Below are 18,962 nucleotides of genomic sequence, written 5' to 3'. Positions count from 1 at the left end.
AGATGGAAAGACTAAAAATAAAAAGATAAAAAAATATACACCGGGAAAATATGAACTGGGTTGTGGCTGTAGTATCTGTCAAAGAGGAATTTTAGTTTCAAAAGAGAACAAGTGATAAAAAGTCATTACGTATTCATAAAAGAAACAGTAGGCAAAATGCAATAAGTAAAACACATAGATGCACCTAATCTTACAGTCTTAAAATATGCAGAACTGCAGGGAGGAATATTATAGGTAAATACATAATTGTAGCAGAAGGTTTTAAGATTCCACTCAGAAATTGATATATCAAGGCTTAAAGTATAATTACCATATTTCATCAGTTCTACATTTTATACAAGACTGGCTCAAAGAGGATTAAAGACATAATAAATGTAAAAAGTAAAATTATAAAAGAAAAACATAGAAGTCTATTATAGTTTGTGACTGAGAAGAATGGAAAAGCAAAACCTAAAAAGCACAAACTATAAGATAATAATATTAATGAATCATAAAGGTTTACATTCACTGAAAGACACTGTAGACAAAGAAACTAGATAAGAGAGTGAGAAAAGTTATGTGAAATATTTAATATACAAAATTCTTGCAAATAAATAACAGGGCAGCAACCCCTAGGAAAAAAAATAAGCAAAAAACAAGAACAGAGAGGAAATCCAAAAGTCAAAAGGCTTATAAAGAGATGCTCAAAAATATCAGTGAAATGTTAATTAAAACAGAAATGTACTATACTTTTACATCTATTAAACTGTAAAAAATTGATAATGCCCTCCAGTTGGGTTGTGGGGATGCTGAAACCTTTATCCATGGTGGCAGAAGTATGGACTGGTATAGCCAATGTGGAAAGCAATCTGACACAAATTATGCAAATTAAGAACTCATATTCTATGAGCCTACAGTGGCACTCCTGGGATATATCCCAAAGAAGTTCTTTTGCAGACACAGAAACATATTCATATTATTTATGATGGTGGTGACTTGACAAGCTGGCTGTCTGTCACTGGGAGAGTAGACCGCTAAAATATGATAAATGTTATGTCATGAAATATTATGTAGTAGTCATCAGAAATGAATTAGATATGCACACAGCAACATGAATGCATTTTATCTTTACAGTGGCACTAGTGGTAAAAAACCCACCTGCCAATGTGGGAGACATAAGAGACTTGGGTACAGACCCTGGGCTGAGACGATTCCCTGGAGAAGGGAATGTCAACACATTATAGTTTTCTTGCCTGGAAAATTCCACGAACAGAGGTGCCTGATAGGCTACAGTCCTGCATGCAGCCATGGGGTTGCAGAGTCAGACACGACTGAGCACATAGCACACATAACTGATATACAATATTATAATAGTTTCAGTTGTGCAACACAGTGATTCAATATTATACTATATTTAAACTTATTACAAAATAAAGACTACTTATCACCCCTTCTTTATCCATTCATTTGTTGATGGACACTTAGGTTAATTCCATGTCTTGGCTATTGTAAATAATGCTGCTGTGAACATTGGGGTGCATGTATCTTTTTGAGTTAGTTTTCATTTTCTTCACGTATATACCCAGGAGTGGAATTGATGAATCACACAGAGCTCTATTTTTAGTCTTTGAGAACCCTTCAGACTGTTTTCCATAGTGGCTGCACCAACTTTATTTCCACAAACAATATACTAGAGTTCCCTTTTCCCCACATCCTCACCAACATTTATTGTGTTCTTTTTGATGACAGTCATTCTGACCAGTGTAAGGTGATTATCACATTGTGGTTTTGATTTGCATTTCTCTAATAATTAGCAATGTTGAACATCTTTTCATGTGTCTGCTGGACATCTGAATGTCTCTGGGAAAATGTCTATTCAGTTTTTCTTCCCATTTCTTAATCAAGGTGTTTATTCTTTTGATACCGAGTTATGTAAGAAGTTTATACATTTTGGACATTAATCCCTTATCAGTTATATCATTTGCAAATATTTTCTCCCGTTCAATAGGTTGTCTTCCATTTTGTCAATAGTTTCCTTTGCTATGCAAAAGCTTTTAAGTTTATTTGTTTATTTTTCACTTTGTTTCTTTTGCCTTAAGAGATAGAGCCAAAAATTATTGCTGTGCATGGAACTCTACTCAATGTTATGTGCCAGCCTAGATGGCAGGGGGATCGGGGGCGGGGAATGGATACCTGTATATGAATGGCTGAATCTCTTTGTTGTCCACCTAAAACTATCGAAACATTGTTAATTGGCTATACTACAATAAAAGTTAAAAGTTAAAAAAAAAAAAAAGAGTAGGCTTCTTGTCTTGTTCCTGATTTTAAGAGGAAATGCTTTGTTTTTTACCCTTAAAATGGTATTATCTGTGGGCTTATCATATATGGCCTTTATTATGTTGATATATGTTCCCTCAGAGCCTCTTGATGAAGATAAAAAGGGGAGTGAAAAAACTGTTTTAAAACTCAATATTCAAAAAACTAAGAGCATGGCATCTGGTCTCATCACTTAATGGCAAATAGAAGGGGAAAAGTGGAAGCAGTGACAGATTTTATTTTCTTAGTCTCCAAAATCACTGCTGGTGGTAACTGCAGCCATGAAATTAAAAGACACTTGCTCCTTAGAAAGAAAGCTAGACAGCATATTAAAAAGGGAAAGCATCACTTTGCCAGTAAAGGCCATATAGTCAAAGCTATGGTTTTTCCAAATTAGAGATACCAAGGGAACATTTCATGCAAAGATGGGCACAATAAATGACAGAAATGGTATGAACCTAACAGAAGCAGAAGATATTAAGAGGTGGCAAGAATACACAGAAGAACCATACAAAAAAGATCTTCACGACCCAGATAATCACGATGGTGTGATCACTGACCTAGAGCCAGACATCCTGGAATGTGAAGTCAAGTGGGCCTTAGGAAGCATCACTATGAACAAAGCTAGTGGAAGTGATGGAATTCCAGTTGTGCTATTTCAAATCCTAAAAGATGATGCTATGAAAGTGCTGCACTCACTATGCCAGCAAATTTGGAAAACTCGGCAGTGGCCACAGGACTGGAAAAGGTCAGTTTTCATCCCAATCCCAAAGAAAGGCAAGAACAAAGAATGTTCAAAGTACTGCACAATTGCAGTCATCTCACATGCTAGCAAAGTAATGCTCAAAATTCTCCAAGCCAGGCTTCAACAGTACATGAACCATAAACTTCCATATGTTCAAGCTGGATTTAGAAAGGGCAGAGGAACCAGAGATCAAATTGCAACATCCACTGAATCATCAGAAAACCAAGAGAGTTCCAGAAAAACATCTATTTCAGCTTTATTGACTACGCCAAAGCCTTTGACTGTGTGGATCACAACAAACTGTGGAAAATTCTTAAAGAGATGGGCATACCAAACCACCTGACCTGCCTCCTGAGAAATCTGTATGCAGGTCAGGAAACAATAGTTAAAACTGGACATGGAACAATAGACTGGTTCCAAATCGGGAAAGGAGTACATCAAGGCTGTATATTGTCACTGTGCTTATTTAACTTATATGCAGAATACATCATGTGAAATGCTGGACTGGATGAAGCACAAGCTGGAATCAAGATTGCCAGGGGAAATATCAATAACCTCAGATATGTAGATGACACAACCCTCATGGCAAAAAGTGAAGAAGAACTAAAGAGCCTCTTGATGAAAGTGAAAGAGGAGAGTGAAAAAGTTGACTTAAAACTCAACATTCAGAAAACTAAGATCATGACATCTGGTTCCATCACTTCATGGCAAATAGATGGGGAAACAATGGAAACAGTGACAGACTTTATTTTTTCTGGCTTCAAAATCACTGCAGATAGTGACTGCAGCCATGAAGTTAAAAGACACTTGCTGCTTGGAAGAAAAGCTATGACCAATCTAGACAGCCTATTAAAAAGCAGAGACATTTGCCAACAAAGGTCCATCTAGTCAAAGCTTTTTTTGGTTTTTCCAGTAGTCATGTATGGATATGAGAGTTGGACTATAAAGAAAACTGAGTGCTGAAGAATTGATGCTTTTGAAGTGTGGTGTTGGAGAAGACTCTCGAGAATCCCTTGGACTGCAAGGAGATCCAACCAGTCCATCTTAAAGGAAATCAGTCCTGAATGTTCATTGGAAGGACTGATGCTGAAGCTGAAACTCCAATACTTTGGCCACCTGATGTGAAGAACTGACTTCTTGGAAAAGACCCTGATCCTGGGCAAGATTGAAGGCCAGAGAAGAAGGGGACGACAGAGGATGAGATGGTTGGATAGCATCACCAACTCAATGGACATGAGTTTAAGTAAGCTCCAGGAGTTAGTGATGGACAAGAAAGCCTGGCGTGCTGCAGTCCATGGAGTTGCAAAGAGTTGGACACGACTGAGTGACTGAACTGAACTGACAGATAGTTTTTTCCAGTAGTCGCGTACAGATGTGAGAGTTGAGCCATAAAGAAAGCCAAGTGTCGACGAATTGATGCTTTCAAATTGTGTTGCTGGAGAAGACTCTTGAGAGTCCCTTGAACAGCAAGGAGATCAAACCAGCCAATCCTAAAGGAAATCAACACTGAATTCTCAATGGAAGCTGAAGCTCCAATCCTTTGGCCCCTTATGCAAAGAGCCAACTCATTGGAAAAGACCCTGAGGCTGGGAAAGATTGAAGGCAGGATGGGAAGGAGGCAGCAGAGGATGAGATGGTTAGATAGCATCACCAACTCAATGGACATGAGTTTGAGCAAACTCCAGGAGATGGTGAAGGACACGGAAGCATGGAGTGCTGCAGTCCAAGGGGTTGCAAACAGTCAGACATCACTTAGCAAGTGAACAACAAAAACAAATACCAATCTGATGGTAGTTTTTTATTATGAATAGATGTTGAATTTTGTCAAATGTTTTTTCTGTGTTTATTGAGATGTCATATGATTTTTATCTTTCCTTTTGTTAATGAAATATATCACATTGATTGACATTGAACTATCTTTGCATCCTGGGAATAATTCCACTTGATCATGGTGTATGATCCTTTTTATATATCATTGGATTTGGTCCTCTAATATTTTGTCAAGAATCTTTGCATCTATATTCATCAGAGATGTTGGCCTGTAACTTTCTCTTTTTGTAGTGTCTGTGTTGGTTTTGGTATCAGGGTAACTGTGGCCTTTTAGAATAAATTTGGGAATGTTCCAACCTCTTAAGTTTTTTGGAATAGTTTGAGAAGGATAGGTATTAACTCTTCTTTATATGTTTAGTAGAACTCCATATAAAGTTGTCTGGTCCAGGACTTCTTTTTCTTTTCTGTCTGTCCTAGGTCTTCATTTCAGTGCATGAACTTGTTCTAGTTGTAGAGCATGGGCTCTAGTGTGTGAGGCTCGGTTTTGGTGGCTTCAGACTTAGTTGCTCCACAGCATGTGAGATCTTAGTTCCCTGACCAGAGATTGAACCCCCGTTCCCTGCATTGAAAGGTGGACCACCATGGAAGTCCTCCAGCCTCGGACTTTTTTTGCTGGGAGGTTGTTTTTCTTTTTCTTTTTTTTAAATTATAAATTCAATTTCACTGATAATGATTGGTCTTTTCAAACTGTCTATTTCTAACATTAATTTTTATTAAGTTTTCATGTTTTAGTTTTGTAATACTTTTTTGGCTGTCATAGATCTTCATTGCTGCATACAGTCTTTCGCTAGTTGTGGCGATTGGGGGGCTACTCTTACTGCAGTGCTCAGGCTTCTCATTGCAGTGGCTTCTTTTGTTTTGGAGCGTGGGCTTTGGGTTGCACAAGCTTCAGTAGTTGTAGCATGTGGGCTTAGTAGTTGTGATGTATAGGCTTAGATGCTCTGTGGCATGTGGGATCTTCCCAGACCAGGGATAGAACCAATGTTCCCTGCATTGTCAAGCAGATTCTTAACCAGTGGGATACCAGGGAAGACCATGAATGCATTTTTAAACACAGTGCATAGTGAAAAACATGAGGAAACAAAATGAGATTTAAACACTACCTGATTTACATAAATTGAAAATACATCTAGGCTAAACAAAAATCCATTATTTTGTAAGAACATATGCAAGTGAAAAATTTTACATCAAATAGAAATTAGTTGATAGTGTGGAGAAGGAAAAGGGAATAAAAGGGAAAAAACAAGTACCAAATAAAATTTGAGTGATAATCACTGACCAAAGAAGATAAAGTGCCATGTTCTGAGGAGTATGAATAGCTAAACACTTTCAGCCCAAAGTTATACCAATCAACCAATGAATGAACACAAAACTGAAAGAAAAGAAAATGAATATGACACAGATGTCTCTGGATTTGTAAATAAAATGTTTTTTCTTAATGTGTTTGCAGATACTAATTTTTTTTTTTTACATTAAGCACCTGTTAATTTTGAAAGTTTGAAAGAAAAGCTCAACCTGGAGGAAGATGGTTCAGTGACAGAATGGTGGTGTTAACAACACAAAATCCTAGAAGGAAACACAAAAAAATTTCAGCCTGTGTGCAAAATGGATGGAACTAAACATAAATTTTTGTCAAAATTACATTAATTTCTGCAATAATATTTATATAATCGATTCATATAAAGGTAAAAAAATTAACAAAGGTAAAAGCAGCAACTTTAAAAATATATGTAAATGGATCTATTTTTGGAGGGGCCATGCCACATGACTTATGGGATCTTAGTTCTCCCACTGGTGATTGAACCTGTGCCCTTGGTAGTGAAAACGCAGAGTCCTAACCATTGAACTACCATGGAATTCCCTAAAATGGATCTTTATTATTTACTATTCCCCAAAAATTCTGCATGAAGATCATTATCTTTATCTGGTGATATGTGAAAATATATAACAACTGAACATATGCCTGGCCAATCAGAGCAGATACTGGTAGTAAACAGTGCTCCTATTAGACTGGCAACCCTAAAACATAAGATTCCCGTACACCAGCCCTGCAGCCCCGACACTGTGTCCAGACTCAGCGCCTGAAGCCTTGCTCTTTTTCATCATGAGAAGACTCTTATGTTACAGAAACAGGTATGAAGATGAAGAGTGCCAAGGTATGCTACCCCAAAATATGCCACTTTGGCATAAGGGTTACTTTGAGCTAAAGGGACTTGAAAAACAGAAGATACAAAAGGGACACTTTGATCTCCCCTTTCCTCCTGAACACATGAGATAAAACTCCCACATAGGAGCTGCCCTTCACATACCAGGAGAAAAGAAACAGTCTTATCAAACTGAGACCAAGAGAATTCTACCCAAACTGACATTGTTAAAATAATTCTTATCTTCCTTCAGCCTCCCTGTACATTTTAGTTACTTCTCCACAATTGCCTCTTTGTTTAACCTGTATTAAAGCATTTAGGTTTTGCCACTTCTTTGGGTCTTCATTTCCTTATGAGGGCTCCCTTGTCACATAAAACTTACATTGAATAAATTTGTTTGTTTTTCTCTTGTACATCTGTCCTTTTATCTTTACCTTGCCCCACCCTACCATCCCCACTCCATACCTACAATATCACATGTAATTTCAGTCCATGAAACAGAAGACTCACTTTCTTACAAACTCTAATTTCCAAAAAGCTTCTGATTTCCTTTGGGGCCACATGTGTTTCAAGAATTCATACTTAGACTGGATTTTACAAAGATAGCTCTAAATTGGTGCTTTTGAACTGTGGTGTTGGAGAAGACTCTTGAGAGTCTCTTGGACTGCAAGGAGATCAGTCCTGAATATTCATTGGAAGGACTGATACTGAAGCTGAAGCTCCAATACTTTGGCCACCTGATGCGAAGAACTGACTCATTAGAAAAGACCTGGATGCTGGACAAGATTGAAGGCAGGAGGAGAAGGGGATGACAGAAGTTGTGATGGTTGGATAGCATCACCGACTCGATGGACAGGAGTTTGAGAAAGCTCTAGGAGTTGGTGATGGACAGGGAAGCCTAGTGTGCTGCAGTCCTGGGGTCACAAAGAGTTGGACACGACTGAGTGACTGAACTGAACTGAACTGAAGATAGCTCAGCACTTTTCTTTATACACTACAAATAACCCAGCAGGATCTGGGGTGGGATCTTATAAGCAACATAGCAGAGGAGTAAGATGTGGAGATCATCTTCCTCCCCACAAATACATCTGCATGTGGAACAACTCCTACTGAAGACCTCAGACTTCACCTGTCTTACATTAAATTCTCAGGCTCAGCTGAAGACCCTAAGAGGGAAGAGGTAATGCTTTGCCTCCCCTGCAGAGGCAAGTTTCCCAAACCAGAATATTCCAAAGATTCTAAGGCCCAGAAGCTACAGCAGACTCCAACCTACAGGAAAGAAGGAAGAAGAAATTGTTGCTACTCCTCTGCGACTTCACCACCCCATTCCTATCATCCAGGTGCCCTGCTTTTTGACACTGAAATTTGATTCACACGTATCTTTCTCTGGGATTCCTTGGTGGCTCAGATGGTAAAGAACTTGCCTGCAGTGCAGGCAAACCAGGTTCAATCCCTGGGTCAGGAAGATCTAGAGAAGGGAATGGATACCCACTCTAGTATCCTTGCCTGGGAAATCCCATGGACAGAGGAGCCTGGCAGGCTACAGTCCGTGGGGTCACAAAGAGTGGGACATGACTGAGTGACTAACATTACTGTGTTCCAGACTCAAACTTTAGCCCTGTGCTGTCATGTTATCATTGTGTCTGGGCTTGAAGCTCCAGCTAGACTAGGATTGGTCATCGGTGTAGTCCTAGTTAAATGAAGGAAGGAGTCAGCATTTAATTCTCACAGCTGAGTTTGCAAATGTGAAAAACGAGGCCCAGAAAAGTTAGATTTCTTGTCCAAGTTACTACAGTTGGTAAGTAAGTCGGGCCAGGAATCAACCACGATGACCTTGAGAACCTGGCAACCACATTAGTTAGCTTCTTAATATGAAGAGGCTGTCACTGTCACACGTCATTCAACTGCTTGTTGGTATATTTTTTGAGAAAAATTTTAAAAGAGAAAAATTTCTTTATGATTATCTTCATTAAAGGAATTTTTTTTTCCCATGTGGGACTTGCCTATTATCTGTATTCAATAGTAATACTCATTCATTCAACAGTCTAATGCAATAGAAGGATAATCTTTGGAACCAGACAAACTTGAATTCAGATACTGGCCCCGTCCCTCACGGGCTGACCTGAGCAAGTGACTTCCCTGCTCTTAGCACTTCCTGCATCTGTAAAAGGGAGATAATAATGGTATCCTATACAATGGCTTCTCTGAGGGTTAAATGAGCACATTGCAGGAGCTCCTCAAATTGATAGGAAAGTGCTTTGTGACCTGTAAAGAGCTATGTGAATGCATATAATGATGTTGTGTGCCAGTGGTACAGAAAAGTACCAAAACATAAAACCAGCAAACCTGCAAACAAGTAATAATTAATTAAAAAATTAGGGCCCCAAACAGCAGAGAAGCAAAAGGAGTTTCACAAAGTATCCTTGTTTAAGTGGAAGTCCGATTTTGCTTTTAAGTGCTTGATATACCTGCAAGAAGAAAACATCAAATAGCATTCCCACAAATACAACTATCAGAACTGCTCAGTAAATACTAAATAACATAGATATTAAAATAAAATAAAATTATTGTATATACTGGAATAAATTGAGAGTGAGGCTTGAGTTTATAAAGAAGCTCTTTTACTGTCAATTAATTTTATAAACACCATGAAAATGATAGTAGTAATAGCTACTATTGGTTGACTGAATCAGGTACTTTATACACATCACTAATTTAATCCTTAAAACAACCTCATGAAACAGGTTTCCATTGACAAGAAAATAGAAGCCCCTAAAGTTGGTGGGACTTTCCCAAAGACATACAGAGCGAAGATGATAGGATAGAAATACAAATTCAGTGTTCATTCAAAAAGAGCAAGTAATTTTGCTCCCTAGATTTCCCCCAAACTCCTGAACATTCTTCCTTCTAAGCAGTATCATTCGCCTCTGAGTGGGGACCACCTTTTACCCAGTTATAGTTCATCCTTCCGGTCAACACAGACTTCTACATTTTCACCCAGAAATGCTCTTTCATCATCATCTTCCTTCAGCTGCCTGTCATTTCCTGATTCCTCAGCAGAATCTTCTTCACTTCCCTTTTCTTCAATTCCCCAAATGTCATATTCCCTTTCCTCTTTCTTCTTGGCCTCTTCTTCCTGTTTTCTTTTTTCCATTTCTTTATACAGCTCTCTCTATTGCTTATCTACATCCTCTTTAGAGTATGAATTTCAAAATAGTAATTTACAGATGCTATAAACAAAGTTGAATCACTTTAGAAACATCTGGCATCTCCCCACACACTTAAAGATTTGTGGTATGGTGTTTATTTACATACAAATTTTTAGTATGTGTGGAGTGGAAAGAAGTATGCATGTGTATAATTTGTTCATAAGTAAAATTGGTTCAGATTCAACAAACATTTACTCAGTGCTTACAGCACTGCTAAGCATGGTGTGAGACAATATACACATGCTATTTCTATTCCTTACAACAATGTACAAGGTTGCATTTTCTAGGAATATGAGGTTCATATTGATTAAATGACTTGCCCAAGCTATACAGTTAGTGAGTTGTGGAACTAGAATTAGAAATCAGGCTTTCTGGTTCTGAGTTTGACCCTCTTTCTGCTATATTACAGTAAAATAGTTTTAATGAAGCTCTTTGAGTTTGCTTTTTTTTTTTTTATGTTTTATTTGTTTATTTTTTGCTTTTGTTTGCATTGCTCTAGGTAGGACACGGTTTAAAAAATATTGTTGGGATTTATGTCAAAAATAAATTCACGCTGAATTTGCTTTTGAACTATAGCAACTACGAACTTGCAGTCAGAAGTGGGATTCTGTGATCTCTAATGTGTCATCCAGGTTCTAGAATTCGATCCCTAGAGCCATTATCATAAATTTTACTGCTCAGAGGGCCCTTAAAGAAAGGACAGAGTTGGAACTCTTCTAGGTCTTTAATCCTCAACATAGAGAATCTAGGCCAAGTAGTCTTTTACCCAGTCCTGGGAGACAAAGCTAGATTGAGAAACTGCATGCCCCATAGGCTGGGGCCCTCGACAATCCTACTGGGAGCAAATGCTTGACATCTTGTTGTGTTTGCCTCATTGTGTTGCGGGGGCATACTCTCTCTTTCAGTCAAGCCTTCATTTTCTTGTGCCTGGAAAGCACTGGCCACAGTTAACGTTTCTATTTCTTTACTTCCCTCTCACTGCTCTACTCGCTGATCTGTTTCTACCCTCCATTCTTTACCAAAGCAGATCTTGCCAAAGGTAACCAAACTCTACCAACTCCTCAAGCCGGCCTGGACCTATAACAATCCATTGAACCATTTCCTTTTCATTGGACCTCATCCAACTCATACCTTCACTACCCTCCTTTCTGTATTTTTATGTGATTACTCTCTTGCAAACATCTTCAACTCCCTTGCCCTTCCCTCCCTTAGTTGGACAGGTCCTCAAATCTGATTAATTCCATTTTGCAATGCCTGCACCTAAGCAGAGAGAATGACTAGAGAAAATAATAAAAACAAATTGATTGTCATTTTAAATTCATTAAAACAACTCAAGTGAGACCTTAGTGGTGACTGGTGAGCCTACTATAGTTCTGTGTTTGATTCAATTTCCTTCTTTTCCCCTGGAGCCATATTGGGCTAACAAGGTTTTCTCAGAGCTGCACTGCATTTAGCTATAATTCCTACCCAACCCTCCTTTCCCTTTCTCCTTTCAGAAGTGCCTATTCCTACACCCTCTACCCTTCATCTTTCCCAGGCATTATTCGCAATAAATCACTTACATTTCTAACACCATCTTGGTGTCCGTCTGCTTCCCAGAGAATCCAACTACATGTACTGTAACCACCACATCTGCCCACCTGCCTATATTTTTTATACAGTCATTCCTGTTTTTCCTGTCATTATGAATGAAACATCCGTACTCCTATGGGAAGCCAGTGCACCTTGAGCACTAGCTCTCACCCACTTTCATAATCTCAAGAACAGTGCTCTATCAATTCTTCTCTTTTTCTCCAATATTGTTTTTCTCTTTATTGTATCATTCCCATTAACATAAAAGCAGGCACGTTGGTCAAAAAGTCTTGACCAACATTTCCCTTTACCTGCCACCCTATTCTCTCTACCCTTTTTTTTTTTTTTTTTACCACAAAACTCCTCAGAACACTAGCTTATACTTATGTCTCTGGTTGTTCTTCTTTCATTCTTTTTCAAATCCATTTTTTCCCTGTACCTCTTCACTGAAACTGCTCTTGTCAGAGTCACCAATGAACTCCATGTTACTAAATTCAGTGGTCCATTCTAAGTCCTCATCTTTATTGACCATCCAATATGATTGATCACTCCTTTTCCCCTTAAAATGCTTTCTTCACTTGGTCTACAGGATACTCTTCTGGTTCTCCTCCTACCTCATCGGCTACTCTTTCTGTCTTCTTCACTGGTTGCACTTTCTCTCCCTGATCTCTAAATACTGGGGTGCTCCAAAGCTCTTCGGGATTCCTTGGTGGCTCAGACAGTAAAGAGTCTGCCTGCAATACGGGAGACCAGGGTTCGATCCCTGGGAAGGGAACATCATCTGGAGAAGGAAATGGTAACCCACCCCAGTATTCTTGCCTGGAAAAATCCCATGGATTGAGGAGTCTGGCGGGCTATATTCCATGGGGTCACAAAGAGTAGGACATGACTGAGTGACTTCACTTTCTTTCCAAAGCTCATCCTTGAATCTTCCTTCTATATAGACCCTCTCCATAGGGGATTTCATCAGTCATGGGGCTTCAAGTATTACCTGTAGGATGATCACCCTCAAATATACTATTATATCTCTTATTTAGGTTATATCCAGTTGCCTCATTGACATTTGGATTTCTAATCACCATATCTGACTTAACATTTAATAATATGTTATTTGTTTCTGTCCCCACTCCTACACCAAATATGCTCCTTCCTTTTCTTCCCTATCTCAATAACTCCACCCTTCTAATCATTGGAGTCAAAAACTTTGGAGCCATCCCTCTTTACTCCCACTCATATTTTGTATCTAATCCATCATTCCTGTGAATTTTGCCTTCAAAATGAATCCAGAATCTGAACATTTCTGTCTTCACCACCGCCACTCACTTCTGCCTTTATTCCTACAGTTTTTTGCAACACAGCAACCAGAGTGACATATTCATCTATGAGCCAGTTCATATCACTCCTTTGCTAAAAATGGCTCCCCATTTTATTCAGAGAAATGGCGGCAACTACTCTGTTTCTCTCACTCAGCTCTAGCTACATTTTCCTTCTTACTCTTTCTTGGATAAGCAAGTTATGCTTCTATTTCAGGGACTTTACATTTGCTCTTCTCTCTACCAGAGGCTTTTCTTCACAAATATCTGTGTGGTTTGCTCCTTATTCCTCCAAGTTACTTAAATGTTGCTTACTCAACAAAGCATCTCCTGACCAAGGAGCAAAATCCCCATGATGACAGGCCTCTCTATTGCTTTTTTGTCCTCTGTAGTTTATCTCACCATCTCATCATATATATTTGCTTTTTTATATGTTTCTTGTTGGTTTCCCCTGAATGTAAGCCCCATGAGGGTGGAAACTTTTCTGTTTTATTTCACTGGCATATCCCCAACAACTACAATAGTACTTTGAACAGGTACTCAACAAATATTTGCCAAGTGAATATACAGGTTAATAATAATAAGTACCATTGATTGATCAATTACTATATGCCTGTCATCATGGGGATTTTGCTCTTTGGTCAAAAGAGGCTTTGTTGAGTAAGCAACATTTAAAGGCTTCCCTGGTGGCTCAGACGGTAAAGTGTCTGCCTGCAATGCAGGAGACCTGGGTTCGATCCCTGGATTGGGAAGATAACCTGGAGAAGGAAATGGCAACCCACTCTAATACTCTAGCCTGAAAAATTCCATGGATAGAGGAGTCTTGTAGATTACAGTCCATGGGGTTGCAAAGAGTCAGACACAACTGAGAGACTTCACTTTATTATGTGCCAGGGACTTATAAGATAATTGCTATCTTATTCACAATTTATAGATGAGGAGACTGAAGTTATAATCTTGGTAAATAACTTGCCCAAGATCCTACAGCTAGCAAGTAATAGAGCCTGGATTTGAACCTAAGCAATCTAGCTCTAAAACTCATGTTCTTAACCAATATGTAATATTACCTCAATAAAACAATGTTAGATGATAACCTCAAAATAAAAATAAAACCAGACTAAAAAGTGTAAAAATGTCTAACTTTTATTTTTTTCTATGGTGACTGTATCACTGCCTCTTTGAAAAGTTTAAATACTAAAGTTCTCTCAAATATCTCTTTGTGATGCCTGTGCTTTGCTACTGATGTAAGCATGGGCCTAGTCTGCCTTTAGGGTAATCAGGCATTGGCCACAAACCTGCTTCAATGGCCCTTCCTGCAGAACCAGGAGGTCTGGATGAAGGGTGGCTCCATTAAGAAGCTATTGTCCCAAGTATCACTCCACCCATAAAGTAGTTCTAGGAGAGCAGGGAAGCTGGTAGAGAGCACTAACACCTTGTTTCCTTCTACAAATCATCCATCAGAAATGGCTTCAGTGGCTCCCTTCAAGGTCATCATACTGTGAGCAGGAAATGTGACACAGGTGTGTGCATTCTGATTCAACAAGTTAAAGGTTGTGTGTGACCTTGCACAGTTTATATATATTCTCTGAATCTCAATTCCTACATCTGAAAAGTGGGAATAAAAATATCTGCCTTGTGGCACTTATGCACTATTAGATACTATATATGAAACACACAACTAAGTATACACTGCAGTAATATAGAAAACTCTACTTAATGAACTGTGGTGACCTAAATTAGAAGGAAATCTGAAAAGGGGGGATATATATATATGTATCATTTCGGTTCAGTCGCTCAGTCATGTCCGACTCTTGGCGACCCTGTGGACTATGTATAGTTGATTAATTCTGCTGTGCAGTAGAAACTAACACAACATTGTAAAGCAATGCTACTCCCATCGAAATTAAAAACAAGCAAACAAACAAGCTCTAATGTCTGTCTTGCTGGGTTGTTTTAAGGTCTAAGTGGGAAGACTTTTGGAAATTGTCATAGAGTCATGTACAAGGTTATAGATGTCCAATGAATACAAATTCTTTACCCTGCCTCTCAGGGCCACGTAACCAGCAAATGAGACAATGACTACGAGACTGATTTTTTTAAATGCAGAGAACAGTGCACAGCTGAGGCATCAGACATGTGGAAATCCACATGAGTGAACATCTTACTTTTCTTGTTCCCCAGGTCATATTTCCAACCTCCTCTGCAAACTCATCATCATTTGTAAGAAGGAAATTGTCAAAGAAGCTGCCTGATTTCACCTGTTGAAATGAAAATGATGGGATTATTAGAACTAGGTCGACCAGCTTAAAAAATATCAACTGGAAGCTTTGCAAAACGCAGATTCCCAGGTCAGGAGCCCAGTGATTTTAATCAATAACTGAGGTGGAGTGAGGGAATACTAAGGTGATTAAGAATAGAAAAGCTCCAGAATGCTGTACCACCTTAGCTGATCTGCTCTAGAAATAAGTTACTTTACTGTTTCCCAAGGTGCTATGTCCCCAAGCCTCTGACAACTCTTTCAGAGGGTTGTGAAGAAATTTCCATCACTCTGTCAGGCTCCAAATTGCTGCCCAGTGGCTCTTGCCCCAGTTCAGATTGGCAGCATCTACCTCTGCTATCACTTACAGATGCCTTTTTAAGGTTCTCTCCTCAATATAGTCAGAAAAACTAAAAGAATACATGGAAAAGAAAAGTTCGACAAGAAGTGTGAGCACAGTTCTCTACCATATTTCTCTATTTTCTTAAAATAACGTATTTAATATTTACAATTACAGAAGAAGATGAATTAGTCAATGGTATATAATAATTTCAGTGTTCATTGGAGTTCCCTGGTGGTCCAGTGGTTAAGAACCCAAAATTCCATTGCAAGAGGCACTGGTTTGATCCCTAGTCAGGGAACTAAGATCCCACATGTCATGAGGAATAGCTGAAAAAAATACTTTCACCATTTATCAATGATAAAGAAATAGAATAGAAAGAGCAGAAGTCATGGAGTCAGACCAGCTCAGCCACATACTATCTGTGTGACTTTGGGGATGTTACTCAACTCCTCTGAGCCTATTCCCTCATAGTTCAGTTCAGTCGCTCAGTCGTGTCCAACTCTTTGCAACCCCATGGACTGCAGCATGCTAGGCTGCAGTCCCTGTCCATCACTGACTCCTGGAGCTTGCTCAAACTCATGTCCATCAAGTCAGTGATGCCATCCAACCATCTCATCCTCCGTCATCCCCTTCTCCTCCTGCCTTCAATCTTGCCCAGCATCAGGGTCTTTTCCAAGAAGTCAGTTCTTCACATCAGGTGGCCAAAGTATTGGAGCTTCAGCTCCAGCATCAGTCCTTCCAATGAATATTCAGGACTGATTTCCTTTAGGATGGACTGGTTGGATCTCCATGCAGTCCAAGGGATTCTCAAGAGTCTTCTCCAACACCACACTTCAAAAGCATCAATTCTTGAGTGCTCAACTTTCTTTATGGTTCAGCTCTCTTATTTGTATATGACTATTGGAAAAACCACACTTTGACTAGATGGACCTTTGACAACAAAGTATGTCTCTGCTTATTAATATACTGTCTAGGTTTGTCATAACTTTTCTTCCAAGGACCAAGCATCTTTTAATTTCATGGCTGCAGTCACCATCTGCACTGATATTAGAGCCCAAGAAAATAAAGTCTGTCACTGTTTCCATTGCTTCCCCATCTATTTTATTCCCTCTTAAGTGAAGTATTAAAAATAACTTTCTTGCAGTGCTGTCATGGGCATTAAAAATAATACATGTAAAACACAGTGTTTATAATAGTCATTTGATAAATGATAAGTTTTTATCATAATTTTTCAGTATCTCCATATGTTTCAAAAGAAACACAGAAGGGTCATTCTGGATTTTGAAACTTCAGCACTATGTTAAATAAATCAGCAAATTAGTTGTGTGAGAGCAGTTGTGTGACCAAGAGAAAGTTTGCAGCATGTGTTAACACTATAGCCTCCCTCTCAGGTTTAAAAAAAGTTTTGTTTTGCTTTTTTAAATAAGAAGGAAGTTTATTTGGCTTACATCATCCCACCAACCCTGCCTTCAGCAGAAAAATAAATGACAAAATAGCTACATTGGATAGAGATTGTTAATTTCCTCTGAGCCATTCAAAAAATTTGTTTTAATAATTTTTTTATGAAACTTTACAATTTTTTTCTTTGGAATTGTTTTTTCTTTTTTGAGTTGGATGTTTTGTTTTGTTTTTCTTTTTTGAGTTGTCAGCAGCCTTGGTTAGAGAACTGCTCATTTTTTGGCTCTTCCATTTTTCCTACTCCCACAAGAAATGTTTCCAATCTACCCTGTTCTCTTCGGGTGCTCCTTTACCTCCATCCCCTTACACTAAACTCATGGCTCTGCCTCCAGCTGAGAATCAGGACATGAGGGCCAGTCCTGCTTCCTAAACCTCACTAGTGGAGGGACCTCAGTCTACTCTATCCTTCTGTGTCTCCATGTTTTTATCTGGACAATGGAAGAAAATATAACTTCCCTGTTTCCTTCACACACTTCTCAGGAGAGAACTTGTGAGAAAGACTTTTGTGAGACTATAAAGCCTAAAAAATTAATTCACTGGAAGTTACCTAGTTCCCTTGATGTCCCACTTGAATCATAAAATGGAAAGAGTATAGATTTAGTCACTTACTAGCTATGAGATCTTGACAAGTCACGTTGACATCTCTAAGCCCTCCACTTCTTGGTCACTAAAATAAAGATGATAAACCCTACCTTCCAGCCCCATAGGGCTGTGACACAGACCTTATGACCCAAGGAATGTCAATGTGCTCTGCATTATGACTGCTAGGCTATACTCCTTCAAAGATCATAAGGAGTCCCAAAGCTAAGAGAAAGTCTTTTCTTTGTTCACTGCCATCTCCTCCCAGGCTCAGTCCCAATGAAAGACGGCAGTATCTTCTGCCTAAGAGGAAAAAATAGAAGGAAAGAAAAGGAATTTTGTATGGAAGAGAGAAGGCTGGATCGGGAACTAAGCAGAAAGGTTAAGAAACTTACGAGGCTAGGACCTGATGCAGAGAGTGATGGGTTCACAGAGCATTCGGAAACCCAGGCTGGAGTAGAGCCAGTGAGCGCATCCCCGCCCATTCCACACTGAGAGCCGCTAGGCTTTCCAACGAGATTCAGGGATCCTGTGGTAAGCTGGATGTGCTGGATTGGCTGAGTGAGTAGGGTGGAGTAGGACTTGGGAGTGCCAGACCCAACTAGAACTTAACAGGATGCCTGCAAGGGTGATGTCAGCATTGTGCAGAACTATATTACAAGAGGAAAAATAGATAAAGAGATCTTGCTGGAGTTTCAGAAATGTTGTCTCTTAAGATTCATCCCAGACCTGCTGGATCAGAATCTGCATTTTATTAAGATCTGAGTGATTCATATGCATGTGACAGTTTGAGAAACACTCTTTCAGCACAGTTCAAATTCTCAAATAGGAAATTTTGCCTATTGGGGGAGGAAGATAGAACTCAGAGAAATTAGTGCCAAATAATTTTAAAATTTTGTAAATGAACAAAGATACTGTTTAGTGTGTGCCTTAAAAAAAACCCAATGCATTTTAAGGAAACAATCAGGTTAGGCATGTTAACATGACCACATATTTTTACAAGATGTAGAAAGTTCCTATTATTAAAAAGGGACAGCTGAGAAAAAGAGATAATGGGAATTTGCAGAGACTGTATCCATATTCTTTAGATAAGAAAGCAAAGAAAGAAGAACATATGTCCCTCTGTTTTTTCTTCCTTCCTTCTCTCCTGAACCCCTACTGTGTACCTGGTAATTTACCTACCTCATCTCCTTGCACTTGTATGCTGATGTCACTGA

At 38.9% G+C, this 18,962-nt stretch overlaps 1 pseudogene; it reads right to left on the bottom strand.

The window, feature by feature from the left end:
• Positions 1-9,967: 9,967 nt before the first annotated feature.
• The window catches only part of LOC136149609 (calreticulin-like), a 34,286-nt pseudogene continuing 25,291 nt past the window's right edge, over positions 9,968-18,962 (bottom strand).

Source organism: Muntiacus reevesi, chromosome 1 (genome assembly GCF_963930625.1).
Source record: "Muntiacus reevesi chromosome 1, mMunRee1.1, whole genome shotgun sequence".
NCBI classification, from domain to species: domain Eukaryota; kingdom Metazoa; phylum Chordata; class Mammalia; order Artiodactyla; family Cervidae; genus Muntiacus; species Muntiacus reevesi.
The sequence above is the reverse complement of the archived record's forward strand: the minus strand, read 5'-3'. Positions and strand labels throughout refer to the sequence as shown.